General features: G+C 46.6%; 1 long non-coding RNA gene across 1 annotated transcript in view; it reads left to right on the top strand.

Annotated features, from left to right (window-relative positions):
• The first annotated feature begins 2,811 nt into the window (after nucleotides 1-2,811).
• LOC139361872 (uncharacterized) overlaps nucleotides 2,812-14,842 on the top strand; it is a 38,784-nt gene continuing 26,753 nt past the window's right edge. The window contains exon 1 of the long non-coding RNA XR_011619702.1: nucleotides 2,812-3,077. This is a non-coding gene — a long non-coding RNA (uncharacterized lncRNA). The remainder of the gene's footprint in view (nucleotides 3,078-14,842) is intronic.

Raw genomic sequence — 14,842 nt, 5'->3', positions numbered from 1 at the left:
CTCTGGTGTGGCAGCCATTACTTTTTTTCTTTACAGGTTGATTGTGAAAGTGAGAGGAGCAGTGATCCTGAAGTTTGGGTCCCATTTATTAAAAGATCTTTCATAGGCCGGTTGGTAGGTAGGGATTTTGTCTGAACTCTACCCTCTGGATTATGTTTACCAAGCTCAAGTTCAATAAATTCTATCTTCAAGTCCCTAATCTGTAAAGTGGGTATACTAGCTCTTACAAGATACGGGGGAGGAAGGGAAGAGAATCAGCATTAGCTCCCCACCACATTGCTTAACGTCCTGACTTGAGTCTAGATGATGATGCAGTTTATCGTTAGCTTCTGTCCCTGATAAAAGGAGGAGACTGTCTTATCATAGGGGTGGAGACCAAAATGCCCAGGCGAAAGCCCGGTTTAAATGGGTTTAAAGACCATTTAAATACCCTTGGGGCCTTGAAAATGAAATGAATTCTATATGCAAAAGGTGGTCTAAAGTAAGCTCTTAAACTTTCTACTTCCTCCTTCTAAAAGCAGGAGAGGGAGCTGTCACAACCACTGAGGAAATGACTCAGACAAATGTTGGTAGCCCTATGGGGTAGATAGAACTCAGCCAGTAAATGGAGTGACTTCTTCGCCTTTTCCTTTACAGTTACCCCATTAAAGTTTCTCTTTTCCTACCCCCTGCTTACACTGCTATTAAAGAACTAACTAATGGCTGAGCGCGGTGGCTCACACCGCTAATGCCAGCACTTTGGGAGGCTGAGGCAGGCGGATTACCTGAGGTCAGGAGTTCGAGACCAACCTGACCAAAATAATAAAACCCCATCTCTACTAAAAATACAAAAATTAGCCGGGCGTGGTGGCTAATGCCTGTAATCCCAGCTACTCGGGAGGCTGAGGCAGGAGAATTGCTTGAACCTGGGGGGCACGGAAGTTGCAGTGAGCTGAGATCGCGCCATTGCACTCCAGCCTGGGCAACAACAGCGGAACTCCGTCTAAAGAAAAAAAAAAAAAAGAAAAATAATCTAACTTCTGAACGTCAAATAAATCAAGGACCTAGCCTTGGCCAGCAAGTAGCTTGAGCTTACACATATACTATTCCTCAAACATAAACAGCTGCCAAGGTGACTTCCTTCTATGACAACATGTATCTTCCTGTGATGCAGGTCAGGTTTAGTACTGCCCATCACCATTACCCTCCCTTACCATGGCTAATCAAATTCATTTCCTTTCTTTTTTTTCTTTCCTTCTTTCTTTCTCCCTTCCTATTTTCTTCCTTCCCCCTCTTTCCTCCTTCCTCCCTCCCTCTCTTTCATTTATTTATTTGTTTACTTACTTATTTTTTGAGACAAAATCTTGCTCTTGTCACCAGGCTGGAGTGCAATGGCACGATCTCGGCTCACTGCAACCTCTGCCTCCCAGGATCAAGCGATTCTCCTGCCTTAGCCTCCCGAGTAGCTGGGATTACAGGTGCCCACCACCACACCCAGCTAAGTTTTGTATTTTTAGTACAGACGGTGTTTCACCATGTTGGCCAGGCTGGTCTCGAACTCCTGACCCTCGTGATCCACCTGCCTCGGCCTCCCAAAGTGTTGGGATTACAGGTGTGAGTCACCACACCCAGCCCCCTCCCTCTCTTTTTTTCCTCTTCTATGAAGCACTTATTTAGCTATATTTAGGGCAAAGAGCTTTATTCAAAAGTGAGTAATTTGTGATTCCTGCCTTCAATTCCCTTATAATCTAGAAGAGAAGATCTAGATATAAATGAGTTTCAGTTATTTATATATTTCTTAAGTCTTTATCAATTCATCGTCTTGAAAGAATTAATGACTTGAGAAAATACACAGAAGGAACAGTCGTTGAGGGCTGACACTGCAGAATTTCCCACTACATTTTTCAGTGTGATTGATGGCATGCTCCCAGAACTTGATCATGTGTAAGAAATTCAGGTCAGGCCAGTAGAGAGAACAGCGTCTTTGTGGTTGTGTCATTGTTTGTAGTAATTCTCTCCTCTGTGAAGCTAGTCCCTTACTCTTTGAATCACCTGCCCTAAAATTGACAGCATCTGTTCCCACCAGTTGCTCCTTTTAAATCTCCCCTGCCAGCCTCCTCCAGATTGGTTGCCCAGTGCCCTGAATCCTGCTATCACTATCATCATCACCAGGCACCCCCTCATCTTTGAAACATCCTTCTGCCCTCCCTCTCTCTCTCTCTCTTTCTTTCTTTTTCTTTTTAAGAGGCGAGGCTCAAGCAATCATCTGGCTTCAGCCTCTCCAGAGTAGCTGGGACTACAGGCAGGCGCCATCATGCACAGCTAATTTTTTTAAAAAATATTTTTAGAGAAAGGGATCTTGCTATGTTGCCCAGGCTGGTCTGGAACTCCTGAGCTCAATTGATCCTGCTTCCTTGGCCTCCTGAGTAGCTGGGATCACAAGCAGGAGCCACCGTGCCCGGCTCCTCCAGTTCTCTCTTGATGGAGGTGTCTTCCCGTCTGCCGTCCAATGTGTTTGGACCGTCTGCATCCTTAAAGCAAACAGACCTTCACTTGTACTTGCCAGATGGAAAAGTTGAATAGTAATGCGGACTATTCCCAGGTATTTCTGCACATCTTCCAAGGTTCCTAATGCTGTCTGAACATGGCAGTTTCCCTCTGGGTCCTCTGAAGTGGTACAATCTGAAGGACATCATGTATCTCCCTCAACAAGGACCGCTGAGCTCCAATATTCCATGAGCTCAAGAGCTGGCAAAGGACAGTTGAGCCCAGCCCCATTGTTTCTGGGTTCTTTTCTGCTGAGCTATTTGTTCCAAGTTCCATTCTGCTACCTAGGCTGGAAATTCCACTCATGCTCAGCTCAAAGGAATGCAGCTCATGCTGGCCAAAGTGCTCACCAGGAAATGGGTGGCTAGAATTCTTCTTTTCATTCCTGGCTTCCTCTCTAACATCTGTAAGGCCAACTATGTCACTGCCTGAACTGTTCCTCCTTTCAACTGGGGAGCAACTACTTACAAGTCATCTCTTCTGGGACTCTCTTCTTATTCTCTGCAGGCAGCTTGATTTCCTAAACTTCAGAGGCCCAGAGTCTTCATTTGGTATGATAGTTGATGCCTTCCTGGTATTTGCATGATTGGTTTTTTATTTAACCACTCTCATTCACTTACTTATATAAAACATGTATTTAATGAGCATCTACTATATGCCAGGCCCTATGTTAGGAGTTAAATGAGAGATACGCCTTACCTTCACAAAGCTTATTGTACGCCAAGCTGGTAACTAGAAGGAGATACACAGGTACACCTACAATAGCACACTGAAAACTCTTGAAGGTAGGAATGGCATTGAGCATATAGCCTATATCACCCAAGCATTTAACTGATGTTTGTAAAACGAAAAATGTCTCCATTAATCTCCAGTTTTCCACATTAACAGAGGACTGCACAAACCATGGACTCTAAAAGTGTTTCCTTGTTGGCTTATGAGCATAGGCTAACTCTGCCACATATAACAAATAATTCAACCTTCTCCCTCAACCTCAAGTTCCTCCTTAGCTCATTTTTGACATTAGGGCCCTAGTTGGAGGATACATGGACAGCAAGAGGAGGCCCCAGACACCAGTGACTATCCAGGAGAGCTTATTTCCAGAAAGAGGAAAGGGCTGCCATATACCCCCCTCTCCTAGACACAGACACACACACACACATACACCCACCACAATGGCTTGAGAAGGCAGTCAGACTCATTAACCCCACCCCCAATGGGTCTGGTTTGCTGACTGTTGAACCACATAAAATTGCTGCTATTTGACTGTTTTTGACCTGCCAAAAACAATCATTTCAAAAGGTTAAACCTAACATATTAGAAAATAAACCAAAAAGTTCTGTAAATGAATGAAGAGCTTGGGAAAAATGAACCTATCCATCAAGGTGACCTCCTTGAGCATCTCAGTGAGGGAAGGGCTGCAATGTGATGACAATTGAATGATCAGCAACCGAATCGACTTTATTGTGTGGAGAATGTGTGAACTGAAGGATGAGGGAAGAGGCTGGAGAATAGAAAGAGGAAGGAAAAAGAAGTAGGATAAAGCCATGAGGCCAGAAGTTGGCACTTATTACCCACCACTGTCCAGGAAAGAGCAGTGTGAAATTTGTGTTCACATAGACATGCCCTGCTGTAAGGTGGAGATGATTCAGTAGACCGTACCCTGATTTGACTGAAATAGCCCTCAAAAGATCAGCCTCCCTTAACTCTTGGGATATACTCACCAACCAGCCTGTTGCTGACTAACTTGACTCTCTGAGACTGCTGATATTGGGAAAAGGGTGCATTAGTTGGGAGAACATTCCAGTTACTGAAAGACTAACACTATTAATGAATACATTGGTATGTATGTGGTTATATAGTTTGGCCTCTTATGAGTTGGATTGCTGGGAGTCAGGACTTTTCAGGCAGATGAACCCTGACAGGACACTGATATGGCTATGAACCAGGTTCAGCTCTGTGGCAAATTCGCCAAGGAAAAGCTACCCTGGGTGGCCGCTTTGGGAGCCAGTCAAATGACTCTGGCACAAAGCAAGACATTCTGACTCAATCGTTTTGATCACAGAGTGCAAGGGATATAATTACGTTGGCAAGGCACGATTATCCTGTTCCTGACCCCAGCTCCATTCCTGATCTTACTTCATGATCCAACAACTACATGTGAGATTGTCTGGCATTTTCTGCTTCTGACTCAGAGTCTCCATATTCCTGGTTACTAGGTCACTAGGTCAATGGTATTGTCATCCTCCTTAGGCTGACAAAAGCAGAGAGAGGGTCAGAGTGCAGGGAGTGCAGGGAAACCTTCCGCATGCTGGGTGGAAGGCAAATCCTATACTTTCTCTCGGGGACCCTGCTTTTTACTCTGTAGTCAAGCGCATGCTTTCTGGAGTCAAACCTAGGTTCGAGTACCAGCTCTGCCTCCTCCTAGCAAGTCACTTAACTTCTCTACATCACTGGTTTTTTCACCTGTAAAGTATGGATGATAAACACAACTGCCTCCTGGAGTTGTGAGGATGAAATGTGGACGTGAATTTAAGACCACTCAGCTCTAGTGCTTGGCAAATAGGCAACCCAATTAATGTTACAATTAATGTGAGGGATGATGATGGTGATGATGATGATGGCATGTATCTTGATTTATAATTACACAGTGGGGGTCTGTGGTGAATTTTTTTTCTTTTTTCTTTTTTACGGAGTCTTACTCTATCACCAGGCTGCAGTGCAGTGGTGCGATCTTGGCTCACTGCAACCTCCACTTCCTGGGTTTGAGCGATCCTCCTGCCTCAGCCTCCCAAGTAGCTGGGACTACAGGTGCACACCACCACGCCCAGCTAATTTTTTGTATTTTTAGTAGAAACAGGGTTTCACCATGTTTGTCAGGCCGGTCTCGATCTCCTGACCTTGTGATCTACCCGCCTCAGCCTCCCCAAAGTGCTGGGATTACAGGCGTGAGCCACCTCACCTGGCTGGATTATTTTCTGTCCTTCCTAACTCTGCCACTCATTCATTACCAGATCCTCAATGCATTCTTTTTTTTTTTTTTTTTTTTGAGACAAGTGTCTCACTTTGTCACCCAGGCTGGAGTGCACTGGCACAATCTTGGCTTACTACAATCTTCGCCTCCCAGGTTCGAGTGATCCTTCTGCCTCAGCCTTCTGAGTAGCTGGGATTACAGGCTCGCACCACCACGCCCAGCTAATTTTTTTATTTTTGGTAGAGATGGGGTTTCACCATGTTGGCCAGGTTTTGAACTCCTGGCCTTAAGTGATACACCCGTCTCAGCCTCCCAAAGCGCTGGGATTGCAGGCGTGAGCCACCACGCTCCGCCATACATTTGCAGCTTCTAGATATGAAATAGCTTGGTATTTGGGGCTTTTCTCTCAAATATTTGATTATATATAGTTTCTGTTCCTCATGCTAAACCATCCATGACCTCAAAATGACTGAAGCAGGCTGGGTGTGGTGGCTCACGCCTATAATCCCAGCCCTTTGGGAGGTCAAGGCAGGAGGATCATGAGGTCAGGAGTTCGAGACCAGCCTGACCAACATGGTGAAACCCCGTCTCTACTAAAAATACAAAAAAAAAAAAAAATTTGGCTAGGCCTGGTGGCAGGCACCTGTAATCCTAGCTACTCTGGAGGCTGAGGCAGAAGAATCGCTTGAACCCTGGAGGTGAAGGTTGCAGTGAGCCAAGATGATGCCATTGCACTCCAGCCTGCGCGACAGAGCGAGACTCCGTCTCAAAAAAAAAATGACTGAAGCAAAATGACCACTCCTGAGTGCCTGTCTGCCTGGTGATACTGGCTCATTCCTGAGTACATTACTGCTACCTGCTTTCTCACTCAGTCTTTTCGGGAGCTGAGGAGTCACTCTCCCTCTCAGACCAAATAGAACTGGACTGAGGGCAGGGGCAGAGGTAGCCTCAGGCAATCACCGATTATTCTCCTATGGAATAATTTGATGACTGTGACCCAACCCACTTCATGGATTTAATCCTAGACCATGTGATTCTGGGATCTGCTCCCCCAACCCCTTCCTGGCCTCAGGCAGGCCTCTCCATGCAATGGGAAGCCCAACCTGAGGACAGCCGGAGGATAGAAATTGAAAATTTTTGTGAAGCTCTCTGGGGCTTTTTCCCTTGTTGCTGGCAAATCTTGTCCTCATGGGCATCTGTGGGCCAAGAGGCCCTGGAGGAACAAAGTGCATGTCATGTATTTGTAAACAATTGTGAATTTTGGCCTGGTGAGGAGGCATGAGTCTGTAGTCCCAGCTACTTGGGAGTCTGAGGAGAGAGGATTGCTGAGGCCAAGAGTTCGAGACTGTAGTACACTATGATCACATCTGTGAATAGCCACTGCATTCCAGCCCAAAATGCTGGAATTATAGGCGTGAGCCACCTCGTCCGGCCTGGATTTCTTTTGAAAGATAATTCAGTGCTGGGCATGGTGGCTCACACCTGTAATGCCAGCACTTTGGGAGGCCGAGGTGGGTAGATCACCTGAGGTCAGGAGTTTGAGACCAGCCTGGCCAACAGGGTGAAACCCCAACTCTACTAAAAATACAAAATTAGCCAGGTGTGCTAGCACATGCCTGTAATCTCAGCTACTGGGGAGGCAGAGGCAGGAGAATCACTTGAATCTGGGAGACGGAGGTTGCAGTGAGCTGAGATCGTGTCACTGCACTTCAGCCTGGGCAACAGAGTAAGACTGTCTTAAAAAAAGAAAGATAATATGATACATTTTGTGTTTTGTGGGGTTATTTTTACATACCTTACCTCCTCCTCTAAAGGCTTAAGTAGAAAGAAAGCAATAGAAACATATATTTAGGGCTGGATGCGGTGGCTCACGCCTGTAATCCCAGGACTTTGGGAGGCCGAGGCCAGGGGGCGGGTGGGGGGGGGGTTGGATCGCAAAGTCGGGAGTTCGAGACCAGCCTGGCTAATATGGCCAAAACTCCGTCTCTACTAAAAATACAAAAAAAAAAAATTAGCCGGGTGTGGCGGCAGGTGCCTGTAATCTCAGCTACTCAGAAGGCTGAGGCAGAAGAATTGCTTGAACCCAGGAGACAGAAGTTGCAGCGAGCCAAGATCATCATGGTTGCACTCCAGCCTGGGCAACAGAGCAAGACTCCATCACAAACAAACAAACAGAAACATATATTTAGGAAATCAAGATGTATGGAGATATGAAGCTGGTATGAAACATGTACATCTGGGAAGTTGTGTTTTGGGGTTGGGGACAGGGCAAGTCAGGGACTGAGCTTCCTAGCATTTCCCCAGGTGACATCACCAGGAAATTTCTAAATTTCTATCCCAGCCACTGATGATAATGTGGAATTCAGGGCCAAAGCTAGGTCATTGCCCTAGATTCTCACATTCTGGGGAATCTGGGCAGTATGAACAATTGTGTGTCCTTGCATCTAGAAAGTATCATGCCTCTGCAAAGCTCCCTCTGCTCCAGCACATCCTGTATTTTTTCAACTTTGGATGTTTGCACAAGCTATTATCTTTTGTGAGAATGTCCTGCCCCGTTCTATCCATCTGTGGAAGTCAAGTTTCTTTAGGGCCCAGAGGAAAACCTATCACCTTCGACACCTTCCCAGATGCCCACCATTTGGGTTAAACTCTGCCTGCTCCAGGTTTGCCCTGGTCTTTTCCCTCTCTTAAAGCACTGGTCCCAGCCCATGCCATTGTGTGTCACCTTGGCAGCTGTCTCCTACTGGCTGTAGATCTTTGGGAGGGGAGGAACTGGGGAATTTTCATCCTGGGGCTATGGGATGATGCTTACCCCTAAGTATAAAATTAGCAAGAATCCTTGAATTGAAAAGCTGCAGTGATGTGATAGCTTCCACCAGCCCCTAAAGATGGGGCAGTCCACTGCTCCCTATATAGGAAGGAAGAGGTTCACAGTCTCAAGGATTTAGCAGCCTTCGTAGCCTCAGGATCTTTCCCAATGTCCCTAGTCCTCCTGCTGGGCCAGCTGTGGCCTCTGAGAATGCTCAGTTCCCTGGGCTAGGCTGGCCTATGGGACCCTCCCTCCTGGGCCTGGGTCCATGTGACCAAGTGGCCAGCCAGCGAGAGAGCCATGGGGGATGAACATCTGGAAGTCAGCCTGCTTGTTTGCCCTAATCACAGCCCCGGGCTCTACCCTCAGGTGTCCTACTCACCTGGTCCAAGAGGGAACCACTCTCCTGTCATTCCCTCCCCTTCTGCTCCTCATCCTACCCACCCAGCTGTTCTGGGCAGGATCCTGGGGGCATGATGGAATCCTCCCTTTTCTCTACTCTCCATCCCTTTGATCACCCAATCCTACAACTGCCCTCCAACCAAGGTATTCTTTCTAGATAAAAAAATCTGATCAGGTCATCACTCCTCTGTTTAAAACCATTCAACAGCTACCCTCTGCCCTCAGGATAAAGACTAAAATTCTTAACAGGATTTACAAATTCTTCACCTGGTCCTTTTGAGATAAGAGGATTTATAATCTTTTCAAAGCCAACAAGCATCCTGAGACAATCTTAATTTTTGCAGCTGTCCAAGCTATTTAAGATTGATGAGGTCTGCACTAAGTTGTTAAACGGTGATTAATTTATCTGGCCTGAATGGCATGTGAATTCCAAGGGGATCATTTTTCTCTACCTTCCCTGCTGCATACTGGGAAACAGCAAGGCCAGGACACCCTTCTTTTTTTTTTTTTTTTTTTGAGACGGAGTCTCGCTCTGTCACCCAGGCTGGAGTGCAGTGGCTGGATCTCAGCTCACTGCAAGCTCCGCCTCCCGGGTTTACGCCATTCTCCGGCCTCAGCCTCCCGAGTAGCTGGGACTACAGGCGCCAGCCACCTCGCCCGGCTAGTTTTTTGTATTTCTTAATAGAGACGGGGTTTCACCGTGTTAGCCAGGATGGTCTCGATCTCCTGACCTCGTGATCCGCCCGTCTCGGCCTCCCAAAGTGCTGGGATTACAGGCTTGAGCCACCGCGCCCGGCCCAGGACACCCTTCTTAGGTGACTGGGTAACCATCAGCACAGAGAAGCAGCAGAAAATGGGGAGGAGTTATGTAAATGAAATTGCCGATAATACCAAAGAAACCCCAAGAAAGGCTCAGTCTCCCAACAATTGCAGCTTTGCTGCAACATGGCAGGGTGGGACAGGGGTAGGTTACGATCTGGGCTGCTTTGCCATGGAAGTGGGGTTAAAGGGCAGGGAGAGGCTCACCATCGCTGAGCATCTTTAACTGACTTTGTCATTTTACTGAGAACTTACTAATTGAGTTATTCTTCATTGAGTTACATTTGGAAGCAGGTTCAATACATAATACATTCCTCCCTCTTGAATTTCTGCTTTATGTCCACATGATGCAGCTTGTTCATTTCTGAATTCCTTTTAATGACAAAGACATTTGGAAGGAATGTAAATACTCAAAAAGGGTATGGTATGTAAATTATAGTTGGAATAATATGTGGCCATTTAAAAGGAGGGTTGTCCACGAGGTGGAGGTTGCAGTGAGCTGAGATTGCACCACTGCACTCCAGCCTGGGCCATAGAATGAGACTCTATCTCAAAAAAAAAATTAAATCAAAAAAATAAACAAATAACCGGGCGCAGTGGTTCAGGCCTGTAATCCCAGCACTTTGGGAGGCCAAGGCGGGCAGATCACGAGGTCAGGAGATCAAGACCACCCTGGCTAACATGGTGAAACACCGTCTCTACTAAATATACAAAAAATTAGCTGGACGAGGTGGCGGTCACCTGTAGTCCCAGCTACTGGGGAGGCTGAGGCAGGAGAACGGCGTGAACCCGGGAGGCGGAGCTTGCAGTGAGCCGAGATCGCACCACTGCACTCCAGCCTGGGCGACAGAGCGAGACTCCGTCTCCAAAAAAAATAAAATAAATAAATAAAAGGAGAGTTTCGGAGGCTTTGTAGAAATATGAAAAACCACACATGATGTCACACTAAGGGGAATGTAGAACACCATCAGAACCCAGAGAGGTGGTGCAGCTATGTGAGATGGTGACAAGAACATGAATTTTCTAGCTGGATAGACCGGACTGGGGGTTGTTTCCATTTCCCCCATTTACAAGCTGTGTGATCATCTTCAAGCTCATTAACTTTCTTCTTTTTTATTTTGTTTTCCCTTTTGTTTTAAGCTCCTTACTATCATCACTGAATCTTCACTTTTAAAATGTGGGCCAGGAGTGGTGGCACATTGCTGTAATACCAATGCTTTGGGCAGCCAAGGAAGGAGGATCGCTTGAGGCCAGGAATTAGCCAGGCACGGTGGCTCATGCCTGTAATCCCAGCTCCTCTGGAGGCTGAGGCAGCGGGTCAGAGTGGGAGGGTCACTTGAGCCCCGAAGTAAGAGGTTGCAGTGAGCTAAGATTGTGACACTGCACTCCAGCCTGGGTCACAGAGTAAGACCTGCCTCTGAAAAAAGAGAGAAAGAAAAAGTAAAATGTGGGTAAAATACAAGCTTGATTGTTTTCAGTATTGGATAAGGTAATTCATGAGGCTGGGCACAGTAGCTCATGCCTGTAATCCCAGCACTTTGGGAGATGGAGGCAGGCAGGTCTCTTTTATTTTCCCAGCTGTTTCAGTTATCTATTGCTATGTAGCAAACTGGCCTGCAAGTTAGTGGCTTAAAACAACTACTTCATTATATTTCAGTTTGAAAGTCAGGAATTTGGGCAAGTCTCAGCCATGGAATTCTTCTGCTCCTTGTGGCATTCGCTAAAGCCACTCAATAGTCTATCTGATGACTGGACTGATGTGGAGGGTCAAGATGCCTTCCTTATTCATAGGGCTGGTACTGGGCTCATTTGAAACTCTTTTATTTTTTATATTTATTTTTTGCTCTTCAGTCCTACCTGTGGCCTCTGCAGTATGGAGGTCTCAGTATAAATGCATTTTTACATGGTGGCTCAGGACTTCTAGAGCAAGTGTCCGAAGGACAGGAAGAGGAAGCTGCCAGACTCTTAAGACCTGGGCCTGGAGACTGACACAGAATCACTTCTGCTGTGTTCTCTCTTTTTTTTTGACAGTCTCCCTCTGTTGCCCAGGCTGGAGTGTGGAGTGCAGCCCTGCGATCTTGGCTCACTGCAACCTCTGTCTCATGGGTTCAAGGGATTCTCCTGCCTCAGCCTCCCGAGAAGCTGGGACTGCAGGTGTGCACCACCACACTCGAATAATTTTTATGTTTTTAGTAGAGACGTGGTTTCACTATGTTGGCCAGGCTGGTCTTGAACCCCTACCCTCAAGTGATCCACCCACCACAGCTTCCCAAAGGGCTAGGATTACAAGCGTGAGCCACCTCAGCTGGGCTCACTTCTACTGTGTTCTATTGTTCAAGTGGTTACAGAGCCTGCCCAGATTCAAGGAAAGTGTACAGAGACCCCACATCTCCATGGGAGGAATGTTGCACAATTCAGAACCATTTTCAACCTACCTCAGCAACTGTCTGAAAGATATAATATTAATATTAACATTTGTTTTAAAGTTAAATATCAGTGTTTCTCTGGGAAGATACCTGGTCATTGACTTATGGGGTGTGGCGGTTTCTTGCAGTCAGACAGAGCTGGTGCTGTTACGCCAGGCAGGCACTTAAATTTTCAGAGCTGCAATTTCCTTATCTCTAAAATGGGGATAATAATTTTGCCTGCATTTCATGATTGGTTTGATCATTTAAAAGATCATAGACCTAGCGCAGTGGCACATGCTTGTAATCCCAGCACTTTGGGAGGCCAAGATGGGTAGTTCACTTGAGGTCCGGGGTTCGAGACCAGCCTGGCCAACATGGTGAAACCCCACCTCTACTAAAAATACAAAATTAGCCAGGTGTGGTGGTGTGCCCCTGTAATCCCAGTTACTTGGGAGGCTGAGACAGGAAGCGCTTGAACCTGAGAGGCAGAGGTTGCAGCGAGCCGAGATTGCATCACTGCATTCCAGCCTAGGCGACAGAGTGAGACTCCTTCTCAAAAAAAATAAAATAAAACAAAATGAAAAGATAATACAGCCGGGTGGGGTGGCTCATACCTATTATATAATCCCAGCACTTTGGGAGGCTGAGATGGGTGAATTGCTTGAGCCCAGGAGTTTGAGACCAGTCTGGCAACAACAACAAAACACACCTCTAATCCCAGCACTTTGGGAGGCTGAGGAGGGTGGATCGCCTGAGGTCAGGAGTTTTAGACCATCCCGGCCAACTTGGTGAAACCCTGTCTCTACTAAAAATACAAAAATTAGCTGGGTGTGGTGGTGGGTGCCTGTAGTCCCAGCTACTCGAGAGGGTGAGGTAGGGAGAATCACTTGAACCAGGGAGGCAGAGGTTGCAGTGAGCCGAGATTGCGTCACTGCACTCCAGCCTGGGTGACAGAGCGAGACTCCATCTTGAAAAATAAAAAAAAAGATAATATATGTAAAGTGTTTTTCTTTTATTTTTGAGATGGAGTCTTGCTCTGTCACCCAAGCTGGAGTGCAGTGGTGTGATCTAGGCTCACTGCAACCTTTACCTCCCAGGTTCAAGCAAATCTGCTTCATCGTCCAGAGTAGTTGGGACTACAGGCGCCCGCCACCACGCCTGGCTTATTTTTGTATTTTTAGTAGAGACAGAGTTTCACCATGTTGGCCAGGCTGGTCTCAAACTCCTGAGCTCAAGTGATCTGCCTGCCTCGGCCTCCCAAAGTGCTGGGATTACAGGCATGAGTCACCGCATCCGGCCTTGTAAAGTGTTTTTAAAAGCAGGTCTTCCCTTTCTGAAAAATTATCATTGACTATAGGGGCAAACCATTGGTCGAGTCTTTCTCTTACCTAGATGGGACCCCTGTGCTGGTGTCCTCTGGTGGAAGGGCACCTAGTGATTGGCTGTGGCCCCAGGCAGAAGCCTGCTGTCCAGCTGTCAGCCCGCTTCCCCTTCAAGCATCAAGCAGACACATTTCTTCCTCAGTGAATGATGTACAGCAGAGCATTTTTAGAATCTTAACGTTTTCCTGCTAAAAATCTTGCAGCACTGAGAAGTGAAGGGATTTACCCACAGTTGCTCACCAGTTAGAGGCAGAGCAGGACAAAAGTCCAGCCCTGTGCCTGGCTCATGCAGGGATAAGTTTTATTTTTATTTATTTATTTATTGAGACAGAGTTTCACTCTTGTTGCCCAGGCTGGAGTGCAATGGTGCTATCTCGGCTCACTGCCAACTTTGCCTCCCGGGTTCTAGTGATTCTCCTGCCTCCGCCTCCTGAGTAGCTGGGATTACAGGCATGCACCACCATTCCCAGCTGATTTTTGTATTTTCAGAAGAGTCAGGATTTCACTGTTGGCCAGGTTGATCTCAAACTCCTAACCTCAGGTGATCTGCCCACCTCGACCTCCCAAAGTGCTGGGATTACAGGCGTGAGCCACCACACCCAGACAGGGATAAGTTTTATTATCTCCATCTTTTGAGATTTTAAATAAATAAGTAGTTTAGAGTCTCCCACAGTTTGGGTTGAATTCATGAGAGACACTACCAGGGCCTGGAATTTTAAACTACAAATTCAATTGGATACATATAGGACTATTCAGGTTATCTGTTTCTTCTTGAGTGAGTTTTGGTAGTTTGTGTCTTTCAAATAATTGATCCATTTCATTTAAGCTGCCAAATTTTTGGGTTACAGTTGTTCATAGCATACCCTTATTTCTCATAGTTTTGTAGTGCTTAAGCCTTGATCTTAACCCCATTCTCTCTGCCTCCAAGGTCTTTACTTTTAATCACTTTGTTCTATGGCAGCTGACTCCTCTAAGCTCGCTGGAAAGGGAGATGATAGTTACCCTTTTCACAGATGAGAAAACTGAGGACCAGAGAGGATGTGCATCTAGTTAGAGGAAGGGTCAAGATTTGAACCTAGGCCTGCTATGACTGCAGAGTCAGTTTCTTCTTTTCATCATGTGCTATTGCCCAACCCTACCACCCTTCACTCATCTCAGTATCCCTGCCTTGTCTCAGACAAGGAAGCTAAATCTCTGGGGGTTGGACCACCATGGGTGTTTTGGGAAGCTCCTCTGGTGATTCTAACACGTGGTCAAGGTTGAGGTGCACTGTTGGGCCTGCTCAGTCCGTGGGGTCTGGCACAGCAGGCATACTGCAGTCAGATCCTGAAGGATGAGTTGAGTTTGCCCAGCCACATGCCAAGTGTTTCATGGGAGGCAGAGATGGCATAAGACTTAACTGGGTGGTTCTTCCACTCCCTGTGGTGTTGTCTGGGGTCATTTCTGTGATCACATTCAAGTGAGAGCCTGTCTAGAGTGAGAATGACCAAGACAGGTTTCCTAACTTGTCTAGTGAGTGACTTAA

The sequence above is a fragment of the Macaca nemestrina genome, chromosome 2 (assembly GCF_043159975.1).
Source record: "Macaca nemestrina isolate mMacNem1 chromosome 2, mMacNem.hap1, whole genome shotgun sequence".
NCBI classification, from domain to species: domain Eukaryota; kingdom Metazoa; phylum Chordata; class Mammalia; order Primates; family Cercopithecidae; genus Macaca; species Macaca nemestrina.
The sequence above is the reverse complement of the archived record's forward strand: the minus strand, read 5'-3'. Positions and strand labels throughout refer to the sequence as shown.